Here is a 21589-nt window from a genome sequence, read left to right on the forward strand (position 1 = left end):
GTTCAGAAGGCACGCCCCCTTTTTTACAACACTCTGCAACGCAGATCCGTGGCGCTTACTAGAGGTACCTGTTGGACTAGTTGGCCCCTAGGGGACCTCGGATTGAAGAGGAATTAATTCCCCAACTTAAAACGTGCCACAGGGCATGTTTGCACACATATCACCTCAAGCCCCGCCCCTACCTTCACCACTGTGCAAACACGCCCTGTAGCGCGTTCTAAGTTGGGGGATTAAGTCGCGTGGCCCCCCTCCCAAGCCCATACTGTACCCCGGGGACCCCATCCCCTGGGGCATGGGCCTTTTTTCTATTTTATTTTTGTGATTAGGAGGGGGGCTGCTTTGCCCTCCTCCTGTGGCCACTTTTGGGCCCCGGGGACCCCATTTTTTATTTATTTAAATTTTTTTGGGAAGGGGGGCCACATGGCCCCCCTCTCGGGCCACTATGGCCGCAGGGACCCCATCCCCTGGGGCCTGGCCCTCCTCGTTAGGGGTTGTGGGGGGTCCCCAAGCCCCCCACGGTCCCTGCCGGCTCCCCACATCCTGCGGGAGCCGGCATTGCTTTTCTGCATGGGGAGCAGCTATCAAGCTGCTCCCCATGCAGAAAAGCAATTGGCTTTGGCTTTTGAAAGAGAGAGCAGGCTACCTGCTCACTCTTTCAAAAACCATAGCAAACAGCAGTGTCCCAGGAGTTGTCATCCCGGGACACTGCAGGAGCCGGCCCTGGGGGGGTGGCGGTCCCCAGGGCCATCAAGGGCTCCAGGAAGGGGGCCGCCCGGCCCCCCTCCCACCTGTTAAAAGCCCCGAGGGGTGGTGGAGCCGGGGCTGGTGGGTCTGTCACGGACCCTCTTATTTTAAGTATTAGTGCCCCGGGGAGGTGGCGGTCCCCAGAGCGTGTGTGGGGGCTTGAGCCCCCCCCAACACAGTTTTTTTTTATTTAAAACGAAGCCCCGGGGGTGGCGGACCCTGGGGGGGGGGACTTAGAGACCCCCCATCATTCATATCAAAGCCCAGGGGGGGTGGCGGTCCCTGGGGCTGTGAGGGGACCATGTGCCCCCATCGCTATTATAATTACTTTGCCCTGGGGTGTGGCGGTCCCCAGGGCAGTGTAGGAGGGATTATTATGCCCCCGGGGGCTAATTTGAAAAAAAAGCAGACCAGGTTTTTTTTTAATTCTACGGGGATACGCGTACCTATGCGTATCCCGCGATTTAAAAAAAAATAGAAATTGGGGGGACCTTGGGGGTCCTTGTGGGACCCCTTGAGCAGGCCTAGGGGGTCAGGGTGTTTCTACCCTACCTCCTTTGTGTGTTTTCCACGTTTCTTTAGCTGCTTTCTTGTGCCTCGGTTCTACCGAGGCACAAGATGACTGCCGTCACTTCCTGGTTTGGAGTGTTGACAGCCAATTACCATAAAGCTTGTGCTCGGGAAGGTACGCGTACTGTAAGCGTACGGTACTTCGTCTATAGATATATCTATGATTTTACTTTTGGTTTTCTAAGGCACTACTGAACGGATGTACACCATTTAACAAAAAGCGTAATCTGCGAACCGAACTCTACATTTTTGCCAAATTTGGTGTAATTCCGTTCAGCAGTTTGGGCTGTAGCCTCACTAAAGAACCCTATGGAAAATTGCATGGGGAAAACATGTTTTGGGACCCCCTTTTTTTCTCGGCCCCCGCTTAACGAATCACCCTGAAACTTTCAAGGAAGGAGCGGAGCAGGCCATTTTCTTGGAGAATTTCAGGAAGATTCGTCAACCGGCACCAAAGTTATTCCAAATAGAATGTTGTGGATTTCCTATGGAAACCAGGTCTCATATATATATATACCATATATAACAGCTGCAGCCTCCCAGAGCTCCGTTTCACACGACCATGGAAAACCACACAAATCCAGCCTAATTGAAGGCACAAAGGGTTATTTAAAAGCTGAGTCTACCAAAATCTGACGCGTTTCGGGCATCCGCCCTTGCTCACAGACACACACATATATATATATATATATATATATATATATATATATATATATATATATATATATATATATATATATATATATATATATGTATATATATATATATATATATTCACACATATTACCTACTGGCGATAGCCAGTAGGTATATATAGTTAGGACCTAGTTACCATAGGAAATGCTGACCATTCTATTGGAAATAACTTTGGCGCCGATTGAGGGATCTGCCTGAAATTTTCCTTAAATTTGCCTCGCTGCGCTCCGCTCCTTCCCTGAAAGTTTCGGGGGGATTTGTCAAGCGGGGGCCGAGAAAAAAGGGGGTCCTAAAACGTGTTTTCCCCATGTTCATTTCCATAGGGACATTCTGACAAGGCTACAGCTCGAACGGCTGAACGGAATTACACCAGATTTGGCAAAATGGTAGGGACTGGTATGGAGCAGTGCCTTTTGTATGTTTGGTGTAAATCCCTCCAGTAGTTTATGAGAAAATTGAATGTGAAATTGAGTCCAATGCAATTTTCCATAGGACCTCTAGACACAGCTACAGCCCGAACGGCTGAATGAAATTACTGCAAACTTGGCAAAATGGTAGAGCCTGCTATGCAGAAGTGCCTTTTGTATATTTGGTGAAAATCCCTTCAGTAATTGTTGAGAAAATCGACTTTTTTCAAATTATATATCTATAGGCGGGACACGGTGCGCGCCCTTGCACTGTCCTTGCACGTGCGCGGACCTTAGCGTGCACAAGCTGCATGCTGATTGGCTGCCAATGTCTGTCAACACTCCAAAACAGAAATTGTTGGCAGCCATCTTGTGCCTCGGTAGACTGAGGCACATGAAAGCAGAAAAACAAACGTGTAGAACTCAAAAAGGGGGCAGGGTAGAAGGGTAGAAGTACCCTGACCCCCCCTAGGCCTGCTCAGGGGTTCCCACAAGGACCCCCCAGACCCCCCCTCCCAATTTTTATTTTTTTTGAAAAATCACGGGGTCCGCGCACGGTGCGCGCACCCGGCTATTTAAATAAAAAGAAAGAAAAAATCAACAAAAAAAATTGGGGGGGGGGCCTGGGGGGTCCTTTTGGGACCCCCTGTGCAGGCCTAGGGGGCCAGGGTGCTTCTACCCCGCCCCCTTTGCATGTTTTGCACCTTTGTTTCACTGCTTTCATGTGCCTTGGTTCTACCGAGTCACAAGATGGCTGCCAACACTTCCTGGTTTGGAGTGTTGACAGACAGTGGCAGCCAATCAGCATGCCTTTCACAGGAAAGCAGCATGCTCATTGGCTGTCAACACTTCTAACCAGGAAGTGTTGGCATTCATCTTGTGTTAGGTAAGCCGAGGCACAAAAGAAGCAGAAAAACAAACGTGTAGAACGCCCTGACCCCCTAGGGCTGCTCAAGTGGTCCCAGAAGGATATTTACATATTTAAACGTTATCCGCTAATAGAATTAGCATTTAGAAAACCTTTGAAATTCACTTAAAAAACCATAGGTTTCAGGTCATATATAGTTAGGAGTTAGCATTTAAAAACCTTTGAAATTCACTGAAAAAACCATAGGTTTCAGGCCTTATATAGTTAGGAATTAGCATTGATGTCATTTGAGATGTCATCAGTGATGTCACTGACCATGTCATGAATTATGTAATATGTGACATCATCAGCAGTGGATTGCGGGTGCACAAAATATAGTTAGTACAACTAACTATATAGGAGCAATTTCAATGGTTTTTTAAATGCTAATTCCTAACTATATAAGGCCTGAAACCTATAGTTTTTTCAGTGAACATATATATATATGTATATATATATATATATATATATATATATATATATATATATATATATATATATATATATATATATATAGATATATATATATATATATATATATTACCTACTGGCTGTCGCCAGTAGGTATATATAGTTAGGATTTTTTCCCTATGGGATTTTTGAAAATTCTAAGTCTAATAACTTTGGCGTTTGTGGACGGAATCGGCTGAAATGTTCAGGAAAATGGCACATTTTGTTTCTGAGCAGCCCTTGAAAATTTGGGGGGGTTTCGTCAAGGGGGGGCCGAGAAAAAAGGGGGGTCCCAAAACGCGTTTTTCCCATGTTAATTTCCATAGGGCGGTTGGCCTCACTTTTAGCTCGAACGGCTGAATGGATTTGCACGAAACTTGGCAAAATTGTAGGGACTGTTAGCCCGATGTGCCTTTGCTAGGTCTCAATATATGTGCTTCAGTGGATTTTGAGAAATTAACGTTCAAAAAAAGATATATATCTGTAACAGCGCTCCGGGCTGCGCTCCAGTTCGCGTACTTTTCGCGAAACGGAACTTTGCGATGCGAAGCTGATTGGCTTTCCGGTGTCTGTCAACATTCTAAACAGTCCGGAGCGGCCGCCATCTTGTCTCTCGGTAGGATCGAGAGAGAAGAAGAGGTGAAAAACGAAGGGGGAATTTAATGAAAGGGGGCAAGGTAGACCCCTCTTGACCCCCTAGGAATGATGTTGGGGTTATTAAAGGGTCCCGTGGGGAAAATAAAAAAAAAATGATTTTTCACGGTAGAAGCGCTTCCCGGGCCGCGAACTGGGCCGCAAACTGGTAGCGAAACGGGAATTCGCCATTTTGTGTTTCGTTTTAATTAAATTACTAGGTATAAGGGGGTGCGGGAGACGTATCCTGATCCCTTATGTTTTCTGAGGGTGGCCGAGGAGGCTCATATATGTTGATACATGTCTTCCAGCGGCTGTGCGTGAGCGTTTTTTTTTTTTTTGCTGCGTGACGTCTGTTAACGTTCGATTTGATGGAAATCAGGAAGTGTTGACCACCAATTTGTCACTGCGATAAAATATTTTGTTATAAATGAATCCTTATTGATAAACATTGTCTGCGCCATCTTGCCTTTTTTCCAATGCCACAATTTTGTCGTGCACGGCAGCCATTTTAGATGCCTTGACCAGACCCACTCTCTGCACGCCGTCGATTCTCAGCACTGCTCCCCACCCTCGCAATCATCTCCCCCACGCACTGGTCACCCCCGCTCTCTCATGCATGGGCCATAAACTTCCCCCCATCTGCGCTGCTCTTCCCTGAGAATCACACCCTGTGCCCGCCCGACACCTCCCTTTCACCCTATTCACTACCGCACCCTCTGACACTCCTCTTCCTCTGTTTCCGATTGTCCAGGCCGGTCCCAGGCTATCACCTAGCCCTGCGGATGTAGTTTATGGCCCCAGCTGTAGAGAATCCAGACATGCCAACCCTCCCGATTCAGGCGTGAGACTACCGATTTCAGTGCTAGTCTCCCGCCTCCCGATTCCTGCAAGCAAAAACCCGATTCCTCGGGGGTTTCAGCTGACAGGGCTTGGTATTGTGTTACGTGCTAATTCTTCCAGGAAACGTCAGAGGGCCGATGCAGGGGCTCTAGAAGGGGTGATAAACCATTTAAGTATCATTAACAAGCGCATGGTCTTTTAAAGATCTGTGAAGTACTCGGGGCGGCGGTGTGTGTGTGCCCTCTTTCAGGAGCGGGCGGGGGGGGGCACTGCTAGCAACTTGCCAGGCCAGGCAGTGTTCAACACTTGCATCACCCTTTCTCTGCCTGCTATTGTGCTCCATGCTTCGGAAAGGCTACGAAAAAGAACGTGCATTTGAGTTTGAAATGTCCGATCCTGTAGCAGCACACTTCCAAAGCCCACACATGACAATAACCCGATTCAAGGCCCCATTCACCCGATTTTTTAAAAATATATAGCACTCCAAGAAAGTAGTAGGATTATAAAACTTTATTAACTTATAAATATATAGAACGCAACAAAAACTGTAAATACATTTAAACATTTTTTGGAAAAAAGAAGCAACAATGGTCAGTAGCTGTCTTTTGTGCGAATAGTCCCAAGGCAGCACAACGTGCTGAGTTCTGGACGGCACCCAGGTGATGTTACCTGGGTGCCGCACTGGTTTTTGGTTTCCTACAATGCAGCTCAGAAAAACAGCGTGGGGCGTCCCGGGTGGTGCGGGGGGAGGCCTCGTCAGTAGCGGTCTGTTGTGCGAATAGTCCCAAGGCAGCAGAACGCGCTGAGATGTGGATGGCACCCAGGTGATGTCCAGTAACTTGCCGCACTGGTTTTGGTATCCTACAATGCTGCTCCGAAAAACGGCGGGGGCGTGGGGGAGGCGGCGTGAACGGGCCTTCCCAGGTGGAGGCTCGTCTGCTGTACTGGGGCGCCCCTTTACCGTTTCAGTTGCCATTCCGCCCGCTTTTGCTACACTGTGCCTCATCCTCCATTCAGCTGTTTATCGCCCGCTCTTGCGGCTACAGCGTCTCGGTCACCATGTAGTTGAGTTGCGCCCACTCTTGCGGTGCAGCGATAGGCGGCTGCCATAGGACTCTTAAAATGGCGGACGGCTCTTCGGATTTGGGCCTGGTCCACTAAAATGGCCCTGGGACACCTTGGAACTCGGACGCTTGCCTGCTAGGGCTTGGGCTCCATTCTCGAAAGCGTCCCCTCAGCCGTGAAGATTCTACAAAAGTCTTGGGGGCCCTCGACTCCTGCAGGCTTCCGGTGGGGAGCGGCTGCCATGATTGCTCGCGGAATGACCACGACGGAGCCACGAGATGGTGGTGCTTTCATGCTGACGCCAGCTTCAGTCTGAAACATCCAGAAACAAGGTGGGGCTTTCATCGTTTGAGAAAAAAAAATGTTCTAAACCAATGAAAAGTGTTATTTTTAGGTCATATTGATAGAGCGCGCGGGTCACCCGGGTCACTTAGATTACCAATTTTCCCACGCACTGGGCCCTGGCGTGCATATGATGACAGCGTTTGGCAAATGAACCGGGTGAAAACCTCTATCACGCTACTATCAGTAATCGGGTGGGTGATTCTTACACCACTCACTATTCATGTACCTGACTTACCACAGGCACATTACTCCTGACAGATCAGGAGCTAGCAGTGGACAGGTGATAAGGGTTTTCCTAAAAGGGAGAAAATTCTGATTTACACATTTAGTACCTTTAATATTACTTTAATGTATAATGACCACAGACACCTTGATGGTTTTAAGGATTTTATATAGTATAAGTTTAGGACGAAAATGCCATTACAAGTAGGCAAATGCAAAGCAATACATCAATGATTAGTATTAGGACCAGAATATAACTCTGGATCAAAGTGAGTATCATAGAGTAAAAGGGAACACTATAGGGCATGAATCATATGGGCATTTATCTAATACAGTTTAATCTAGGGCAAGGACGTGAGGAAAACCTAATGTTCAACCTAATAATTTTATACTATTTCCTAAACCTTATGCTATCTTTCTAATCTTCACGGCAACCATACTAAGGGAAAGGGAATAAGTGGAACAAGCTAGATAAACAGTCGGGTTTAACAATGTCCTATAGGAAGGGTAAGAGTGGAACATTTACTAATAATCAATTGCATGAAATTACATTCAAAGGAGATATGGAGAATATCACAGGCAAGATTGCTTTAATCAGAGGAGGAAAAGTTGAGGGTATAGTATAGACAGACACCTATGCCAATAGTTACCTAGGTGAGAATGAGGACTAACCCTGGCCACGGGTCAGTTGGGAAAGAACGGGACAAGGACCCTCAAGGATTCAGGGAATACCAGAAGGTGAGCAGGTACAGCTCATGGACAGTCAGGACAGGATACCCCTCAGGTCTGGGTCAGGACTGGGTTCACCAAGGCACGACCAACCCCTCACAGCATCGGATGCAACGCCAGCGTTACCCCCTCTTCTGCACGGAATCCGCCAATAACCCCGATTGGGTTTTCGAATCTCTCAGCAAAGTGCTTCGCTTAGCACTTAGGACTAATTTCCACCCCTTGGAGTTTGTGGAAAGTTTCAGGCAGAATGCTCCGCAGCACTCTGTATCAGGTACCTATAGAGTTCGTAGGGTCAGTGACAGGTCTGCTACTCGGACAAGTCGGACAATTTCTCTAAGCTAAGCTAGGCTATTTATACAAGTTTAGATCCCCAAGACCACCCATAAATGTTGCAAAATGACAAAGTCCCATCTTCTGATTGGTCAAGGGAGGTGGTTTAAGACATTTGTCACCACCTATATTTCTATTACGTAAGTTCACGTGACATTACCCTCCCCCTAACATCTGGGTTCCCAGGCATACGTGTGGGAAAGTACAATAGTGAAGAAAAGGTTTGCAACATTGTTGCGCATTTCAGAATAAAAATAGCACATCTTCAAGGGCAAAGGTGCGCCTGGAAAGGACAGTCCCCTTTTCAATGGCCAACTGGCCAGGTTCCATTGCTGCACGTCCCAGATCTTTGATCACGTGATGGGGGATACGTCAGCTGCAAAATGGATTCCATCCCCATTTCAAGGCCCTCATTTACGCGGTACATGAAAAGTAAGCGAAAACAAATTAATAACACAGAATAAAATGAATACACTGTACACCATGACCAACTACTCTTAATCCCTTATTTTATAATACTTATAGCATTAAGAGTTAGTGCAGAAAAGATGCATAGACAAAAGCGGCTTAAGATAGCATGAAGCATGATTAGTGACAAGCGGCCATTTTAACACCACTGCGCATGAGCGAACTTTTCCCTCCAGATTGCGAGTGCGTCACATCACATGGGTATGACCGACGCATGCGCAGACTGGATTTCTGCAAAGCGGCCATTTTATTAATGTGCAAGCTTGATTACGATGAAAAACACATAGGCAAGCCTCCTAGGGACACCCGTGTGTTGGGGAAATACAAATAAATGACAAACAATCAGAGTTAGTACAGTTATGATTTAAGCGAGGTTCATGAAGAGAGCAAGTCGCGTTACGTGCGAATCCTTGCTCCATCAATCCCCTCTTTGATGATATTTACTATCATCACTACACATGAAAACAGATGCCAACTTCATTCATCCAATTCGTCCATCTCAACCTCAATGAACTTATTGTTGAGCTTTCTCTCCGCCTCTCTGTGTGCATGATTGTTCTTTATTTTCTTATATATCTGGTTTCTTAATTCTTCTAATTCTAAGTCATCAGCCTTTCGCTTTCCTCTCTTATTCACTACATATTTTCTGCATTTCTGGCATTTGCAACAGATGAATATGATCAGAACAATCAAACCTATTCCAGCTATTGGCATCAGTATTTTCCATAGAAGACTTTTACCTAAGTTAGAGAACCAACTACCTACAGAGGAGAGACCATCAGTCAGTCTTTTCCAGGCACTGTCAACCTCTAATGGTTTGAGTTCTTTTTCCAAATTAGTAATGTTTCTTATATACTTCTTAATTTCGACACTTTTATCAGGAATGTAAGTGCAACAATGTTGTGCCCTCAGCATCCTGCAGACTCCGCCCTCTTTTGCCAATAAGGTATCAAGAGCAAGGCGATTCTGTAAAACCATTGATCTGATCGCAACCATTTCGGTATTGATCATCAGAAATCCAGCAGCAGTGTCAGTTGATAACCGATCCACTACTGTAGATAATTTGCAGATTCTATGAGTATTCAGAGCTACCCCCATTCCAGGTATCAGTGCGCTAAAAATATCACCTATAATTTCTCCTACACTTTCACGTTTTCTACGCACTAAGCCATTAGTAATCTCATTGCTTCCAGCTGCATTGTTCACATGGTATATTTTCGGAAAGACAATGCCAAAGTAGCAGCTTCCATACCAGTGATCCGGCAATTTGAAATAAGCCTTGTTTCCACATATATAATAAATTCCTGGAAACACAGGTTCTGACCCATTTTTGAAACCCCAACCTCCAATTACCTTGTAATTATGATCACACTCGCTGGAACCAATGAATACATTGTTATAATAACTAGTCTTTTCTCTATGAAGACAGAGTTTCCCTTTCCGTTCAAAATCCAGCAACAGAGCAGGAGTAACTTCGCTTTGTGAGGTGTTATCCATGTTTTCTGCCCATCTAGGGGTTCTGTTCTGTTCGTCATTTGCCTTTTTCTGAAACTTTTCCCTTCTCTTCTCTGCCATTTTCAAGAACATTTTCTCTTGAGCATGTAAGGAACACGTCAAGTTGTCTCTACGAGCTTCATTCAGATCTATGTCACCTATAGTCAGGAAATATTCTCCCATGTAGCGAGTCACTCCACCAAGTGTATGTACAAGGTTCAGATTCCCTCTAATAGGAAGTTCTGAAAAGATAACGTCAGTGTTTGAGTAATAGTACTGTAAAGTGCTTCTATAGAATAAACTAGCTAAAATACTACAGGATATTCCATAGGTCAGGGGTAAATGGTGGTATGTCACGCCTTCAGCTACTGAAGTAGGTAGCATCATGCAGACATAGCAATCTTCTATTTCCATAGCTTCTACATAGTGCACTAAAAGGTTTGCGAAAACATTTAAGTGTGTCCTGTTCTTCATTTGGGGATAATGTAGTTCTCCCTCATCTGATGCTTCTAAGTCGGGTCTTGTATGTCTCAGACTCATTGCATTGTCACGTCTTTCTACACTTCGTGGTGTTTCTTCAGTATGTACAACTTCTGCGTCTTGGGTCGTCAAGTCTGTAGGATACATGTTAGGGTCTTTGCTTATCATAAAAGGTATAAACACGGTTAATCCTATCCATATCATTACTAGTACCACTACACTACAGATGCATATTTTACAGCATGTCTTGCAACAGCTAAATCTGGACCTTCCAGTGACATTTGAATCAGACATTTTATCTTACAGGTGGCGTTTTCCAACCCCTCTTCGTTTCTTCTCAGCTGAGGTTTTACTTCGTTTTACCTCAAGGAGGGTCTTCGTCAGAACTCCGATCAGCAATGGACCCTTCGTCGCTTTTGCCACAAGCTTCGGGCTCATCAATTTCTTCCAACACCAAATAGGTCCACTCAGGGCTACGATACAGTCTGTTTTGTTTCTTTACTCTGCCGCCCTTTCGGATGGACTTTCCTCGGGCTTCTTTTCTTTCACTTTCAGCCCGTTGTTGGTCCTTTAGTTTTTCTTCGACTGTTTTTATTCTTATTCTTAGTCTTTTTACATATCGGGGTTCATCCTTCTTTTCGATCCTGTTTGTAGTCGAGGAAACTTGCTCTTCCCCGTGAACTCTTTTGCTTTTTCTTCTTTGTCGCACTATTGCTTCAGCAGTGTCTTTTTCCCTTCCTGTCTGACTAGTTCCAGGTCTTTCATCTATTTCTTCTGCCTGGTCCTTAAGCTGACCTAGTTCAGGGTTTGACTGTATTTGATCTTCGTTTGTGAGTGATTCACTGGACTCTTCTTCCTGAACACGTTCATCTATTACTAACTGGCCTGGTTCATGCTCTTCGATCTCTTGATTTTCTTCCGCATGAACTTCTGCTTTGACTACTATCTGTCCCTTTCCAGTCTCCTCTGTCTCAGAAGGAGTGTTGATGACTTGATCTGTCCCTACTTGGCCTATTCCCTGATCAGATTTTATGATGGCTTTGATGATCTGACCTTCTCCTTCTTGTTCTGACTCACCTGCACTGTCCCACTCACTACCTAGGTAAGAGTACTTTCTGGTTCTTATTGGATCAAGAACCTGGTCATCAGCAGGAAACCATTCAACTTCTTGACTTGTGCCTGGTAGTTCGATGTCAGCGGGATCCGGACCCTCTTCTGGAGTCTCCTCAGCTGGACCACCTTCGGCTTCAGTCGCGTTTTCTCCAGTCACCTTCTTCGTGTGACTTGCATGGATCCACTTTGGTACACCAGCACACTTCACAGCAGTTGTGGTGACAAGGATCACTTGTCGAGGCTTGCCCCACTTCGGTTTAAGGCAACTCTTCCGGGTATGTTTCTTCAACACCACCCAATCACCTGGTTTCAGCTTGTGTGCTGGGGTTGTAGGCCATTCGACAGCAGTCTCTCCAATCTGGTGAGAGATAGAACGCACTTGGTCACCCAACTGCCTGCAGTACTCTAGCACCATATCATCAGAAATACTTAGCAGTTTGTGTCCAGGTACCCATGCTTGTCGCATCATTCTTCCCATCAGCACTTCATGGGGGCTCAAGCCTGTCTTTCTGTTTGGAATACTTCTCAAGCTCATCAGCACCATGGGCAAAGCTTCTATCCAGTTCATTTTTGTGGAGTCACACAGTTTTGCCAACCTGGACTTGAGAGTGCCGTTTATCTGCTCGACTATTCCAGAAGCCTCTGGATGATAGGCACAGTGCAGCCTTTGCTCCATTTTGAATGCTTTGCAGAGTTCTTTTAGGACTTCGTTTGAAAAATGTCCACCTTGGTCTGTTTCAATTGTCTCAGGAATTCCAAAGCGTGGTATCAGTTCCCTAAGTAATAATTTAGCTACAGTCAGGGCATCATTCTTCTTCGTTGGATAAGCCTCCACCCACCGGGAAAACAAGCAAACTATGACCAGGACATATTGATATCCTTTGCACAGGGGCAGTTTTATGAAGTCTGCCTGCATCCTTATGAAGGGACCTTCTGCTCTCCCAATGGTACTTTGTTCCACTACTGTCTTCTTTCCTGCATTGAACTGTTGACACACTAAACACCTCTGACAAAGTTTGTCTGCTGTGCTCCTGAATTTTGGACTGTAGAACACCTTTTCAAACATTCGGCACATGGCATCCCTCCCAATATGTGTTGGTTCATGTATTACCCGTGCCATTGCGGTAACCAGTCGTTCAGGTAGTACAGGCATACCAGTCACATGGACCACAACACCATCTCCTTTCCTGGGTTGACATTCATCCTGCCTCCACATGTCCCTTTCTTTCTTGTCTGTTGTCTGTTGTAGTTCTCTCAATTCATCCTATGTTCCCAATCTTTCAAACAACATCAGTTGGCAGCTGCTTTCACCTCCCCATAATTTAATTAGGAGGGACATTTTGTGCCGGGCGCAGTACTGGGCAATTTGGTCAGCATATCTGTTTCCGGCTGTTACCTCGTCATTTCCAGATCGGTGAGCCGCACACTTGACCACAGCCAATTCTTTGGGCAATTGGATGGCTTCTAGTAAGTTTTGTACTGGTTTTCCATTTCGGATAGGAGAACCTGAGGAAGTCATGAATTCTCTTTGCAACCAAAGCTGGCCGAAGTCATGAACAACCACATAACAGTACTGACTGTCAGTATAAACAGTTACTCTTTTGTTTTTCCCAATTTTACAAGCTCTTGTTAGAGCAATAAGCTCCGCTACTTGAGCAGATTTAACTTCGAAAAGATAGGAAGCTTCCAGGGTCTTTTCCAATGTGACTACAGCATAGGCAGCACTCAAACCTCCATTCTCATGTCTCAAGCATGAACCATCCACAAACATTTTGAGGTCTTCATCAACCAAGGCCACTTCTCTGATATCAGGACGGGGTTTTGTGCTAAATTCAGTCAAGTCTAGGCAGCTATGGTCAATTTCACCTCCTGCCTCTACATCAATGGGAAGGGGCAATAGAGTGGCAGGGTTCAGAATGTTACATCGGGAAATTATTACATTTTCTGCACCAATGAGAATCCTCTCATACTTAGTCAGCCGACTAGGGGTGAGATACTGTGTCTTGGTTCGGGTGAGCAAGATCACAACTGAATGTGGAACAAATACAGTGACAGGATGTCCCATCACAATGTTCTCACTCTGCTCTAGGCTTGTACAGGTAGCAGCTACTGCTTTCAGGCACCCAGGTAATCCAGCAGCCACTGGATCTAGGGCGGCCGAAAAGTAGGCCACAGGACGTCTAATCAGACCATGTTCCTGGGTTAAGACCGAGAGCGCACAATTGTCTCTCGTGTCACAGAACAGTTCAAAGTTCTTAGAATAGTCAGGCATTCCTAAGGCTGGAGCTGTGCACAGACAATTTCTCAATGTTACCCAAGCAGTCATGCATTCATCATTCCAACAAACTGGGTCTTCCGCTCCTTTCTTTGTCATGTTAATCAAGGGTTTAGCTATAGCTGCGAAACCCACGATCCACTGTCTGCAGTACCCAACAACCCCTAGGAACATTCTTACTTCTTTCTGGGTTACTGGTAGTGACATTTCTCGAATTATTTTAATTCTTTCTGTAGTGACTTTCCTGATCCCTTTCTCTATCTGGTGCCCCAGATATTTTACTGAAGTTTTGCAGAACTGTAATTTGTCTGGTGAGACCTTATGTCCTCCCTTTCCTAGGTGATTCAGCAAGGCAATGGTATCAGTTACACAGTCGTCTTGACTTCTAGATGCTACCAGCAGGTCATATATGTACTGTACCAGGACTGACTCTTTAGGCAGCACTAAGGATTCAAGACATTTCTTTAGAATCTGGTTGAAAATCGATGGACTTTCGGTGTACCCCTGGGGGACACGATTCCAGACATAGACCTGGCTGTTGAATTCAAAACTGAAAAGGAATTTGCTTTCTGGATGCAATGGGATGGAAAAGAACGCATGGCACAAGTCTATGACAGTGAACCATTCCGCCTCCCAAGGAATTTGATACAGTATTACTGCGGGGTTTGGCACTATGGGACAGCAAGGTACTACAATTTGGTTTACCTTGCGCAGGTCCTGCACTACCCTATACTTTCCGCTAGGCTTCTTAATTCCAAGTATGGGTGAATTACAGGGACTGCTCATCACTTCCTGAATGATGTTTGCTTTGAGCAATCTGTTTAACTCTTTAGCGACTCCTTCTTTCACTTCTGCACTCATTTTATACTGTTTGGTATTAGGGTATACAGCATTTGCTTTTATAGTTATTTTAACTGGGTCTACATTTGCCATTAAGCCTACATCTTTTCCAGTAAAATCCCAAACTTCAGGTATTACGCTTGATTGCAGTTCTTCAGGTAGACTTTCAATGGACATGGGCTTAATGTCTGTGTCGGGCCTTAGTAACATCAATTTATACAGGCCATCTTCATCTGGGGTCTGAATTTCAACACCATTTGGTGAGCAAAAGATGGTGCAACGCATTTTGCACAGCAAATCTCGTCCTAATAGGTTTACAGGACTGGAATCACAGACCACAAATCTGTGCATTTCCTTGAAATTTCCTATGGAAATTTCCATAGGTTCTGTTACCGGAGTACTGATTATTTGATTAGAAACTCCCACTACTTGGATAGCTTCTCCCGAGAGGGGTAGGTTAGGAACGCCCGCTGTTCTCACAGTGGAACGGGTAGCACCAGTGTCCAACAGAAAGGTGACATCTGTCCCTTCAACCTTTCCTTCAATGTATGGTCCAGTCTGGTCTACCGGTAAGGAGGCACCAAGCACGCACTCCTTGTCCTCCCCTCTCAGGCCCCGTCAGTATTGATCATCGCAGAGAAAAGTATCATTTAACAGGTACTGTGGAATGGGTGCATTTCTTTCATTCTCTCCTTCCCACACTTCGACCCTTTCATTCTGTTGACCCTGATTCCTATAATTCTGTCTAGGTGCGCGTGGCACCGGGGGTTGATTTACCTGCTGTTGGGTCTTTCGGATCCCCTCTTTCTGCACCTGTGGATTTAAACCATTTACGGGGGCATTACCAGCCTGCAAGTGCGGACATTTATCTCTCCAATGCCCCATATGACCACATCTGTGACAGGGGAATTTTTCCATAGCCTCTTCCCTACTCATTTTTACCCGGGGCCTGCCTCCACCCCCAGTATTCGGATTTGCAGCATTATTACTGTTAGTCATTTTACTTAACTGTTTTTCTTGTTGTTCAGCTAATTTCACCTGAGCCCACATAACTTTCTCCTTTAGGGCTTTCTTTTTGTTCTCGATCTCATCTTCGCAGTATTTGGCATATTTGAGAACATCATCAATGGGTTTCCCTTGCCAGCTGATTTTGTTATCCCTAATCCACTGGGATATTTCAGGTCTCAATCCTAACACGAATCGATAACAGAAATGTGTCATATCCTTCAGGTCCACATTATCGATTCCACTATAAGTTTTGAAGACCTGCAGTAACCTTTCATAATAGGAGTGGACTGATTCATCACGCTCTTGGGTAGTTCTATCTATACGGGTCCAATCAGTTTCTTTTGCGGGCACCTTTTTCTTGAGGTACTGTATGACTTGCTCATACTTCCTCATTACTTCAGGTGCGGGAGCTCCTGTTATCTCGTCTCTCGCATATTCTTCGCTAGGCCAATCAATTTCAATTTTGCAGTCGGTCCACAAGTCTACGGGGACCACAATGTCGAAAAACCCATCCAGGTCTTTCAGAAGACATTTCTGAACTTTTATGAAGCGTTCGACCTGTCGGTACCAATCGACTGGTTTCTCCCGTAATTTTGGAAAGTCATTGGTAAATGATACTATATCTTGTCTGGACCAAGGGACATGGACATATTTTCCCCCTGGGACTTCTCTCATGGGACATAATTTTTCTGGTTTGTCAGCTTCTTGTAAGACGTACTCAGCAGTCCGTGGTCTCTCCTTGCTATCCTCCTTTTTCTTTGCCCACCTGGCTTTCCACTTGTCTAGATCTCCCCATTTCTGTGCTAAGTTTATCAGTTCTTTAATCTGCGTCTTCTTCCCTGCGGTATTCAGGTTTTCTAGATCTTTGTCTGAAAATTCTACTCTGTAGGATTTCTGGAGTACTTTGGATCTGCTGATATCTATTCCCATACATACTGCCGTGTCCATTAATTTGTCATAGTATATTTTGGCGTTCCTAGTAAGGTGTTTGCACATGAACAACAACTCATCTTCCTCCCGGACATTCAATCGTTCTAAACCCACATTTCCTGCGCTTAGTTCCTCTAGCTCTATTCTTAGCTTATATATATCTAGTGGTTTCGGATGAGGGGTTCCCTTTTCTAATTCTCGGGTCCATCTTTCTATTTCCTCGGGAGTTACCACTGTCGCACTTTGAGTTCCTGATGAAGACTCTATTAGTACATCTTTGTTCCCAGTCTGAGTTCTCATTCGAGACATACTAGGTCCCTGCTCCCTATTAGGTAGATCCATCAAGGAATCCATGGACTCACATTCACTTGCTTGGTCATCAATAATGAGTGGTTCCCTTCTGGGCGGGGGCATCATCGGGGTTATGACTGGAGTTTTAGGAGTATTCATTCTGTCCCCATATAGAGGAAAAACTGGACCAATGGTTACTGGAATCGTCAGGGCTTCAGGATTTGGATTGATCTGAGCTATGGCATGTATGAGATCATTCCGCTGTCCTCTCAGGGCATCCCTTTCCTGCTCGTGTAATACTCGATTCATGGGGGGATCCTGTATCATTTGGGGTACTAGAGAAGGATATATATTCGGGGCAGATGGAGTGGATAAAACTGATCTTTCCTCACCAAAGGGGTTGTAATTCGGGACCACGGGGTCGGGTCTACCAAATCCCTCTCCTCCCACTCTTTTCTGTTCTATCCCTGTGGAATCGGCTTCACTAGTGCTTCTTCTTCCTGAAGGTCTCAATGGAGTAGTTAAGCTTTGAGATCTGGTGTCTTCATTATAAGGCGGGGGACCTTTCATAAATAAGTCCTCTAAAAACTCATCTTCCGATTCACCCAGGGGCATCATGTGTCTGGTTTTCTCAGTACATTTCTTCCCTCCCGCCATTTCATTAGCTCCGAACATGGGGAATAACCCTTCTACCATCATATTTTGTCTCCACTGTTTCAATTTCTGCTCTTTGGTTTCTTTTACCATTTTTGGATACCATCGGGTCACTCCCTTGTCCATTCGGGGTCTGTCTCGCTCTAGAGCCTCAATCTCCCATTCCTCTAAAGCTTCATACTGGGTTAATCTAGGTCTGGGATATAATTCATTCATTCGGGTCCTCAGGTTAAATAGGATTCTCCCGTTAAAAGTACCATCAATGGGAAAGGCTAAAACTCCATCCTCCGCAGTGTACTTTACCCAGTTCTCTAACCATACACAGGTATGATACCCTTTTTCTAACATCATGAAAGAGGCTGGAGTATTTGGCGGAGGAATGATCACGCCCTCCCTAGTTCGTATGGGTTTGTCAGTTTTGAAGAAATTCTTTATTTTGCTGGCAAATGACATTTTTCTCTTTCCTCCATACATGTTGTGAGGTCTGCCTTTGCTCATCAACTCTTTATGACACCCTAGATTTCGTGGATCAGGCAGAAAATCAGGGTACCACATACACCGCTCGTAACAATCTATAAGCTCGGTGCGGAAAATGTTTACTTCGTTTGTGCTTCCAATGCTAGCGCGACTCCAATTTCTCAACAACCAATCAGTGCAGAGGTTGCAAAAGTTCTTGACCAATGAGTGTGCGGCCTTTTCGCGAGACGCGTTCTCACGCTCAGGCACTCACCCCTCCCTTACAATTTCGGCTTCACTACACACCCGCTGGTTTAACCAATACCAGTGCGGCACGGAGTGACGTCAGAGCAGCCCTTCGACTGTCTCCCTCCTTTACAAGGTAACGGAAACTTTGTATTTTCTCTAAGGTGCTATGGTTAATTTTAGTCAACAACGTATAACATTCGCCATTGTGCAGGAGTGTTCTAAAGAGATAGAAAGTTCTTCTTTTACTGCAAGTAAACCACTTCTGTCTACTTTTCATACACTTCGGATAGACTTCTCTTGCCTACCCTCACGCAAGCATTAGAAAACCTGCTATTACCCAGTCTCATCCACTTCTTTCCGGGATATATACTAAGCCTGGGGTTCGTCAGCGTTTCCCTTTGCTATCATACAAGCTCCGATGACTCTATTACTCCCTTAGTGTGACCCTTACTAGGTGATATCAGACCAAGGTTTCTATCAGCAGTCCCGTTACTGTCATTCATACAGTTTTCCGAAAAAGACCTAATTAGCGCTTCCAGTTCCACTTGAACCATGCACTAACCTTTCCTCCCTACAAATGACCTCAGAACGCGATGGATTCTACTCACCATCCGTTATACAATTCCCCGGGGATTTCAGACAACACTCAACAGTCACACACAATTGGTTAAAACATATAATATTTAGCAGCAATACATATATATAAAATTATCTCAAAACAATTAAAATATTTTAAAAACAGTTGCGCAATAAAACATTAACTAACATAATCAATATTAAAATTTTAGCAGCACATTTATTTTTCACGGTTTATTTTCTAACTATCTTATCTACCTATCTTACTAGTCCTAACCATCCTCTGCTTACCAGAAATTACTGATAGAGCGCGCGGGTCACCCGGGTCACTTAGATTACCAATTTTCCCACGCACTGGGCCCTGGCGTGCATATGATGACAGCGTTTTGCAAATGAACCGGGTGAAAACCTCTATCACGCTACTATCAGTAATCGGGTGGGTGATTCTTACACCACTCACTATTCATGTACCTGACTTACCACAGGCACATTACTCCTGACAGATCAGGAGCTAGCAGTGGACAGGTGATAAGGGTTTTCCTAAAAGGGAGAAAATTCTGATTTACACATTTAGTACCTTTAATATTACTTTAATGTATAATGACCACAGACACCTTGATGGTTTTAAGGATTTTATATAGTATAAGTTTAGGACGAAAATGCCATTACAAGTAGGCAAATGCAAAGCAATACATCAATGATTAGTATTAGGACCAGAATATAACTCTGGATCAAAGTGAGTATCATAGAGTAAAAGGGAACACTATAGGGCATGAATCATATGGGCATTTATCTAATACAGTTTAATCTAGGGCAAGGACGTGAGGAAAACCTAATGTTCAACCTAATAATTTTATACTATTTCCTAAACCTTATGCTATCTTTCTAATCTTCACGGCAACCATACTAAGGGAAAGGGAATAAGTGGAACAAGCTAGATAAACAGTCGGGTTTAACAATGTCCTATAGGAAGGGTAAGAGTGGAACATTTACTAATAATCAATTGCATGAAATTACATTCAAAGGAGATATGGAGAATATCACAGGCAAGATTGCTTTAATCAGAGGAGGAAAAGTTGAGGGTATAGTATAGACAGACACCTATGCCAATAGTTACCTAGGTGAGAATGAGGACTAACCCTGGCCACGGGTCAGTTGGGAAAGAACGGGACAAGGACCCTCAAGGATTCAGGGAATACCAGAAGGTGAGCAGGTACAGCTCATGGACAGTCAGGACAGGATACCCCTCAGGTCTGGGTCAGGACTGGGTTCACCAAGGCACGACCAACCCCTCACAGCATCGGATGCAACGCCAGCGTTACCCCCTCTTCTGCACGGAATCCGCCAATAACCCCGATTGGGTTTTCGAATCTCCCAGCAAAGTGCTTCGCTTAGCACTTAGGACTAATTTCCACCCCTTGGAGTTTGTGGAAAGTTTCAGGCAGAATGCTCCGCAGCACTCTGTATCAGGTACCTATAGAGTTCGTAGGGTCAGTGACAGGTCTGCTACTCGGACAAGTCGGACAATTTCTCTAAGCTAAGCTAGGATATTTATACAAGTTTAGATCCCCAAGACCACCCATAAATGTTGCAAAATGACAAAGTCCCATCTTCTGATTGGTCAAGGGAGGTGGTTTAAGACATTTGTCACCACCTATATTTCTATTACGTAAGTTCACGTGACATTACCCTCCCCCTAACATCTGGGTTCCCAGAAATACGTGTGGGAAAGTACAATAGTGAAGAAAAGGTTTGCAACATTGTTGCGCATTTCAGAATAAAAATAGCACATCTTCAAGGGCAAAGGTGCGCCTGGAAAGGACAGTCCCCTTTTCAATGGCCAACTGGCCAGGTTCCATTGCTGCACGTCCCAGATCTTTGATCACGTGATGAGGGATACGTCAGCTGCAAAATGGATTCCATCCCCATTTCAAGGCCCTCATTTACGCGGTACATGAAAAGTAAGCGAAAACAAATTAATAACACAGAATAAAATGAATACACTGTACACCATGACCAACTACTCTTAATCCCTTATTTTATAATACTTATAGCATTAAAAGTTAGTGCAGAAAAGATGCATAGACAAAAGCGGCTTAAGATAGCATGAAGCATGATTAGTGACAAGCGGCCATTTTAACACCACTGCGCATGAGCGAACTTTTCCCTCCAGATTGCGAGTGCGTCACATCACATGGGTATGACCGACGCATGCGCAGACTGGATTTCTGCAAAGCGGCCATTTTATTAATGTGCAAGCTTGATTACGATGAAAAACACATAGGCAAGCCTCCTAGGGACACCCGTGTGTTGGGGAAATACAAATAAATGACAAACAATCAGAGTTAGTACAGTTATGATTTAAGCGAGGTTCATGAAGAGAGCAAGTCGCGTTACGTGCGAATCCTTGCTCCATCAATATGACCAAGCCTTCCGTCATTAGGAAACCAAAAGTAAAATGAACCAATGAAAAGTTTTATAAACAAGTCACATGACCTGTTATGCGGCATAGGGCTACAAAAAGCGTAGAAAATCCGTTGGCACGTGAGGCGGCGTCAGTAGCGGACCGATGTGCGAATAGGCCGAAGGTAGCACAATGCGCCGAGATCCGGATGGCACCGAGTTGTGTCCAGCAAGTTGCTGCACTGGTGTGGCTATCCTACAATGCTGCGCCGAAAGTCGGCGTGGGGCGCCCCGTTGGCCTGTGAGGTCGCGTCAGTCAGTGGGGGCTGTGCGTCTCCCCCAAGATGGAGGCTCCTCGGCTGCAGTGGGGCGCCCCTTAGCGTTTCACTCGCCGTCCAACTGAGTTGC

The sequence above is a fragment of the Lissotriton vulgaris genome, chromosome 10, assembly GCF_964263255.1.
Source record: "Lissotriton vulgaris chromosome 10, aLisVul1.2, whole genome shotgun sequence".
Classification (NCBI taxonomy): Eukaryota; Metazoa; Chordata; class Amphibia; order Caudata; family Salamandridae; genus Lissotriton; species Lissotriton vulgaris.